The following is an 8,033-nucleotide window of genomic DNA, read 5'->3' as shown; positions in this document are numbered from 1 at the left end:
TCAGAAAGATAGTTGCAAGGGTTAGGGAGTTACAATGAATGAAAATCCATTGAAGGCTTTTTGTTTTCTGCTCCACTGGCTCCAAAGCCACAGAAAGTGTTTTAGGATAGGGGTGGATGGTGGATTTATTACATGATTGTTCACTAGGATCAATCATGTAATAAATCCACAATCCCCGATAGTGGATGTCAGGGAAATCCACAACGGAACCAGATGAGTTTGAATTTTCATAAATCCAACCCGCGGATTCCACAGCGGGCTGGTTTTCCCCTGTCTGACAGATTCTGCCAACTCACAGACTGATTTTCTAAACTTTGGGAATTTCACACGAATTTCATCATAGAAAAATATGCAAAAATTTTAAAATGGCCAAAAACATGCATTTCCCCCATAAGCTAAAGAGTGAAAATGAGCATTGGGGGGAATTTGCGCATTTTTGCACAGGCAAGATTGCACATTTGCGCAAATTCATAAACAAAAGAATCCATTTCTGTCGGTGGGCAGATGATGGCACAAATGGCAAAACACAAACCGTTTTACAGACAGAATGGAACTTACACAATCCATACATCCCTATGGTTCACATAGAGTAGCAGAGGCAAAGGGACTGGAACATCCATCATTTCCCAGGCAAGCTCCCAATGCTACATCCTCTCAGTTCCAGAGACTCTTTTAATGTTCCTGCTCCTGGGTGAGAGACTAGTAAAGAGCACTGGACACTGGATCAGTCCTTCAACATTCCTTCCCCAAATCTAAAAAAGGCACGACACACAAGGAAAAACAGATGGGGAGGGAAGGAAAGGAAAGGTTCCTCCTGTGCAAGCACCGGGTCATTACTGACCCCTAGAGGGACGCCGCTTGCGCTGGCGTTTTCGTGGCAGACTGTAGCGGGGTGGTTTGCCATTGCCTTCCCCAGTCGTGACTACCTTTCCCCCAGCAAGCCGGGTACTCATTTTACCGACCTCGGAAGGATGGAGGGCTGAGTCAACCCGAGCCGGCTTCCGCTGGGATCGAACTCGGGGCGTGGGGAGAGTTTCGGTTGCAATACTGCCGCCTATCCCTCTGCGCCACACGAGGCTCTATGGGGAGGGAAGAGGGGGCGAAATGCACTCTTTCAGCTGGGCTGGTGGGGCGGCTCTCCTCGCCTGCTGGAATGGCTGCTGGTGGCGGCCGCTGAGGGAAGAGGAGCCTTCACGAGGGAGGCCTTTCAGCAGGGCTGGCGGAATGGGAGTGCAGTGGGGGAGGGGTGGTGTTCCAAGGCGGGCCGCAGTGTTGGGCAGGGCAGGGTTGATCCTTCCCCAGCGGTCACCCACCCAAAATCAGACAGCTATTTAGGAGTATAGAAAGATGGAACTTTCTGGTCCCCTACAAACCAAAGGGTAAAACAGCAGGCCCCCCAGCATGCCCTGCAGTCACCCCCCACGAACCAGCAGAATGACTGTAACACAGCGCCCCGTAGCCCCATTCCCCCACAGCAAGCGGGGATGCCACGGTAGGTGGCATTGAAAGCCACTGAGAGGCCTAGGAGAAGCGCTAGGGCCGTACTTCCCAGATCCACCTCCCAGCGTTTCTCGCCCACCAGAGAAGTCAAAGCAGTTTCCATTCCAGCACCAGGCTGACAAACATATTGAACAGAATCCAAGGAATCAGTTTCATCCAGGAATGCCTGGACTAAAGACACCCATGAGACACTTAAACACTTTACAAAAGTAAAACACGTTCTGATCATAATGGCCTGTGTCCAAATTTGTGCAGAGGGGGTTGTCTGTTTTTGTTGTTGTTTGTGGGGGGACAGACCACTGTTTCTCTCAGGAGTTTTGGCACCACACCCTTATCAGTGAGGCATTCACCACTTCAAGGACACTGACCGCTCTCCAGGGAGAATCAACAGAAAGATATTTATCACCACATGGTTGGGGGCCTATCTGCATGGGAGGGTTTCTCCAATGCTGCTGTGGATTAAAGTCATTAGGGACATATGACTCTGTGGCCACTCTGCAGCCAGCCTAGAGTTTACCTGTGTGGATGCTGCATTTTTGCAGTCGTTTTACTCTGTTGTTTTTCTTTAATTCGGCTCCCCTGCAGTTCAGCTGCCATGTGCCCATCCCTCCGCTTTAAATTTGGTATGAGTGGGGTGTTCCTAGGGGTGTGTCTTTCACCTGTCCGTGCCCTCCGTAACCTAGGTAATTAAAGCCACTCCCCTCCTTTCCAGCACATCAAAGCCTTAGAGCGCTCTTTCAAGCCTTCAGAATCGCCCTGCACTCCCATTTCACCCGTGGACAGAGCCCTAGCCATTACCACTTCTGATTCTGCTCTAAATATGGTGCCTTTAGATCAGATGCGAGCTATTTTATCTGCACAATATTTAGTAAACTGGTCACAGGGGACCACTGCAGGTTCCACAAATTCCCTTTGCAGGCCAGAATATAATCAGCCTCTAACTGTCCAGGACAGTTCCCCAGCCCAACACTGAGCAGATGCAATTGTTGCAGAGAAGTACATTTTCTTTGCCATTATCACTGAAATACTAAATCAGTGTTTGGGATCAGTAATGTAGGTGTAGGGCGGGTGAGCATCCAAGATCAACGCAAAGGGAGAGAATAGTCCCAGGATGCTATAGACGCCAGCCACCAGTGTTTACAGCACAAGACAATCTATTGTAAAATCTCTGCAGACATTGTTGCAACCCTCTGAAGAAGGACTAGCAATAAAGCCAGAGACCAAACCGCGTCGGGCTTTTCATCAATAAAACCATTTATGAGAGATTATTCTCTCCCTTTATGGGATCAGTAATGGACTGTGATGGCCAATAAACTGAAACCCAGTCCAGATGAGGTGGGGGTGCTGCTGGGGAGGGGGCAGTACTGGAGCGTGCTCAGCCTGCTCTAGGCAGGGACACACTCTAGATCCAGCTTTGTCACTGGAGGCCCAAGTGGCACGGAGCACCTTTGGCAGCGGAGGGAGGGTGCGCCAGGTACAAGCTAGGGCTGTGCACGGGCCCCCCGCTTCACTTCAGATGCCGATTCAGACCCTCCAAAGCAGCCCCACTTTGCTTCAGACCAATTAGGACCCCATCCACTTCGCTTCGAATTCGGATCTGAAGCGAGATTCGGATATCCAAATTATTCCAATTTGATGTTTTCCCATTGACTTGCACTGGAAAACAGAAATGGCCATAACTTTTTCAGTTTTCATGACACAAACATGAAATTTGGAGATCTCTCTGCCCCCATGGAAGGGATCCCACCTACCACATTTCAGACGGTCTGACATATTAGTTTTTGTGCTAGGTGCAGGTAAAATTTGATTTTTTTCAACAACTCTCAAAGTAAAGAGCTATAACTTTTCACTATTTCCACAGAGGTGTATGAAATTTGGGGACCTGTCAGCCCCCATGGAGATAAAATGTGCTGCTCTCAGAAACTCAAACCAAAGGGCATAAAAGGATAATCGGAGAAGTCCAGTGTTTAAGCAGTGATTAGGAGGAGGTCACTATCCCTAATCTCTGTTGTAGGTTTCTTTGAAATGCAAAATAACTCCTTTCCGCAAGTACTTTCCTATTCAGAATCACAGTTGATGACCTCAGCCTCTCAGTTGTCTTGCCTGACAGAGGCGGGAAGTCAGCAGCCCTGCCAGGTGGCCACTGTGGTAATCCTAGAGCCAATACATGCCAATGAGCACTGACCTCCGGGGGCGCGCTCTTTCTCAGACCAAACCCGGGCTTGCCGGGCCGCGTCGGTGACTCTAGACTGTTGCTGTTGTTCAGTCGTTCAGCCATGTCCGACTCTTCGTGGCCCCATGGCCCATAGCACGCCAGGCCTTCCTGTCCTGCGCTCTCTCCCGGAGTGTGCGCAAGTTCATATTCATTGCATCGGTGATGCTGTCTAGCCATCTCATCCTCTGCCGTCCCCTTCTCCTTTTGCCTTCAGTCTTTCCCAGCATCAGGGTCTTTTCCAAGGAGTTTTCTCTTCGCATTAGGTGGCCAAAATATTTGCGCTTCAGCTTCAGTATCTGTCCATCCAATGAGCAGTCAGGGTTGATTTCCTCTAGGATGGACTGATCTGACCTCCTTGCAGGCCAGGGGACTTGTAAGAGTCTTCTCCAGCACCACAGTTCGAAAGCATCAATTCTTGGGCGCTCGGCCTTCCTTATAGTCCAGCTCTCACAGCCATACGTTGCTACTGGGAAAACCATAGCTTTGATTATGCTGACCTTTGTCGGCAAGGTGATGTCTCTGCTTCTTACTATGCTGTCTAGGTTTGCCATAGCTTTCCTCCCAAGGAGCAAGCGTCTTTTAATTTCATGGCTACAGTCACCGTCTGCAGTGATCTTGGAGCCCAAGAAAGTAAAATCTGTCACTGCTTCCATTTCTTCCCCTTCCATATGCCAGGAAGTGATGGGGCCAGATGCCATGATCTTCGATTTTTAATGCTGAGTTTCAAACCAGCTTTTGCACTCTCCACTTTCACCCTCAACAACAGGCTCTTTAGATCCTCTTCGCTTTCTGCCATTAGGGTGGTATCGTCTGCGTATCGGAGGTTGTTGATAATTCTCCCAGCAATCTTAATTCCGACCTGTGATTCATCCAACCCGGCGTTTCTCATGATGTACTCTGCATATAAGTTAAATAAGCAGGGTGACAATAGGCAGCCTTGTCGTACTCCTTTCCCAATTTTGAATAAATTTTGAACCAAAAACTTCCCTTCTTTCCTCAGCTACTTGTAAAGCTTCATCAGACAGCCACTTGGCTTTCTTGCATTTCTTTTTCTTTGGGATGGATTTAGTTGCTGCCTCCTGAACAATGTTACAGACCTCCGTCCATAGTTCCTCAGGCACTCTGTCTATCAGGTCTAATCCCTTAAATCTATTCCTCACCTCCACTGTATATTCATAAGGGATATGATTTAGGTCATACCTGAATGGTTTAGTGGTTTTCCCTACGTTCTTCAATTTCAGCCGAAATTTTGCAAGCAGCAGCTCATGATCTGAGCCACAGTCAGCTCCAGGTCTTGTTTTTACTGACTGTATGGAGCTTCTCCATCTTTGGCTGCAAAGGACATAATCAATCTGATTTCGATATTGACCATCTGGCAATGTCCATGTGTAGAGTCGCCTCTTGTGCTGTTGGAAAAGAGTGTTTGCTATGATCAGCATGTTCTCTTGGCAAAACTCTATTAGTCTTTGTCCTGCTTCATTTTGTACACCAAGGCCATGCCTGCCTGTTATCCCGGTGATTTCTTGACTTCCTGCTTTAGCATTCCAATCCCCTATGATGAAGAGGACAACTTTTTTTGGTGTTAGTTCTAGAAGGTGTTGTAGGTCTTCATAGAACCGATCAACCTCAGCTTCTTCGGCCTCAGTGGTTGGGGCATAGACTTGAATTACTGTGATGTTGAATGGTTTGCCTTGGATTCGTACTGAGATCATTCTATCGTGTTTGAGATTGTACCCCAGTACTGCTTTCCCCACCCTTTTGTTGACTATGAGTGCTACTCCATTTCTTCTAAGGGATTCTTGCCCACAGTAGTAGATATAATGGTCACCTGAATTAAATTTGCCCATGCCTGTCCATTTGAGTTCGCTGATTCCCAAGATGTCGATGTTCAATCTTGCCATCTCATGCTTGACCACCTCCAGCTTGCCTTGATTCATTGATCTTACATTCCAGGTTCCTAAACAATATTGTTCTTTACAGCATCGGACTTTCTTTTCACCACCAGACACATCCACAGCTGAGTGTCCTTTCGGCTTTGGCCCAGCCGCTTCACTCTTTCTGGTGCTACTTGGAAATTCCCTCTGCTCTTCCCCAGTAGTATATTGGACACCTTCTGACCTGAGGGGCTCATCTTCCGGCGTCATATCTTTTGGCCTTGTGATATGATCCATGGGGTTTTCTGGGCAAGAATACTGGAATGGGTTGCCATTTTCTTCTCCAGTGGACCACATTTTGTCAGAACTCTCCACCTTGACCTGTCCGTCTTGGGTGGCCCTGCACGGCATAGCTTATGGCTTCACTGAGTTACGCAAGCCCCTTCGCCACAACAAGGCAGTGATCCATAAAGGGGGGCTCTAGAATGAGTGCACTTTAAATCCTTTTAAAAGGATCAACTGGAGGGCAAGTCTGGTGCCAGCAACCACAGTAATGCCAGCTCCAATAACATAGATTAAATTGCTTCAGTTAAAAAGCTTGCAGTGGGATCTTGGGAATACTTAGGTTGAGAGAGAGATTAATAAAGGATCTAGAAAGAGAGAAAGGGAAAACTAATTAGAAATGGCTGAACTGAGAACAGAGGCAGGTGGAGAACCCAGGGGTGCAGCAGGGTGTGTGTTGTAGCTGTCTGGCCTGGGCCAGCCTGGGGCAAAGAGCAAGAACAAATCACAAGCAGATACAGAAAGAAGACTCCCTCCCTGCAAAAGGGGAGGGGGGAGGGAGCAACACCGTGCCCTGCCTTACTCGTTAGGACTTGGAACTGGAGAATGTGCACCGCTCTTGTGCTGAGGACATCAGACACCTCTGATGTGATGTCCATCTTCCTGGAAAGAGAAATCCACCCCCACCAGGAGGGCACGTTGACTTGAACTGAGAACAATGACAGTTGTCCTGACAGACCGAGGCAAGGGTGCTGGCACATGGCTGGCAGAGAGAGACCTGTGGGTGCAGCAGTGTGCAAACACGCAATAAGCCCATGGCATCAAAGCCACCAAGCCCAGCTATTCCGCCCAGGCACAGGGCGGCGGGCAAGCAGGCAGAGGCAGGCAGAGAGTGAGAGACACCTGTGGGTGCAGAGGGGTGCCAATATGCAATAGTTGTCTGGACTGAAGTGAAGCCAGAAACAAACAAACTGAGCCCACCATGAGGGCACAATGAAATGGAAGACCCTGAGTTCTGACTTGAACAGGGCCCGAGACAAGCCAAACAAGCCCACTAAAAGGATTAAATAAATAATAATTATAACAGTAACAGTAATAATAAAATGTAATACCCTGCCTGACTCAAATAAAGACAAAAAGCTGGCCAAACTAAAGAGAAATAGCAGGTGGAGTGAATGTGCCACTCACTTGCCCTAAGGCTTGAGGGTGGGACATCTCAGCAGGGGCAGGTTGACTTTGAGGAAGGCCAGCTGCTCCACTAAGTCAGTCTCCAAGCAGGAGCAGTGGAGTATCACCACAGTGCCCACCATGGAGAACACCCTCTCGCTTGGGATGCTTGGGTGGGCAGCTGAGTCTTTCTCTGGCCACCCGAGCCAGGTCCAGCCAAACCTGGCTATGGGACGACCAGTAGGCCATCAGGTCCATAGATCAGTCCTCCATAGGCTCTGCCAGGTAATGCTGCGCAGACGTTGCGGCATCATCCTGGCAGGCAGGTTGGGTGCCTCTCCCCAAGCCACTGCCTGCACTGCCTTGGCCCAGAACCCCCAGCCTGTGGTCCTGCTGGGAGCGATGCTGCTGGAAGGGATGGGGCCCTGCCGCCACCCCTCCTCCAGCACCTGCCCCAGCCTCTTTGCCCATTCCCCCCTGCCCTGTCTTGCCCCACCAGGATTTCCTGCCACCCCATCCAGTTCTCCCCAGAAAGGCCGTCTTTCAGGCAGGGATCGCACATGGTGGCCAAAATGTATGTCCTCTCCTGGCATAGGGGCTCTTCCCACATCATCATCATCAGTTTCTTCATTTCTCTACCGCCCAATAGCCGAAGCTCTCTGGGCAGTTCACAAAAATTAAGACCAAAAAACACACAATAAAACAATATAACATATAAAAGCATTAAACCACAATATAACAACATGGCAGTTCATCTGGCCCTGGAGATTTGAACTCATTCAAAGTCATGAGGTGTTCCTTGACCATATGCCCATCGATCTCAGGCTGCAATCCTGCCCCTTCAGCCTGCACTGCGCCTTTGCCAGGGGGGTTATAGACCCTTTTAGGAGAAGCCTGAGCCAAAGTAGGAGTTGAGCACCTCTGCCTTTGTCATCTGTTAGTTAGCATTTCGCCATCCTCATTGAATAGCTGAACCACCATTTCTTTCCTCTGCC

This window comes from Heloderma suspectum, chromosome 13 (assembly GCF_057233095.1).
Source record: "Heloderma suspectum isolate Gila_16-S chromosome 13, 16-S_ref, whole genome shotgun sequence".
Taxonomy (NCBI): domain Eukaryota; kingdom Metazoa; phylum Chordata; class Lepidosauria; order Squamata; family Helodermatidae; genus Heloderma; species Heloderma suspectum.
Note: the sequence above shows the minus strand (reverse complement) of the source record.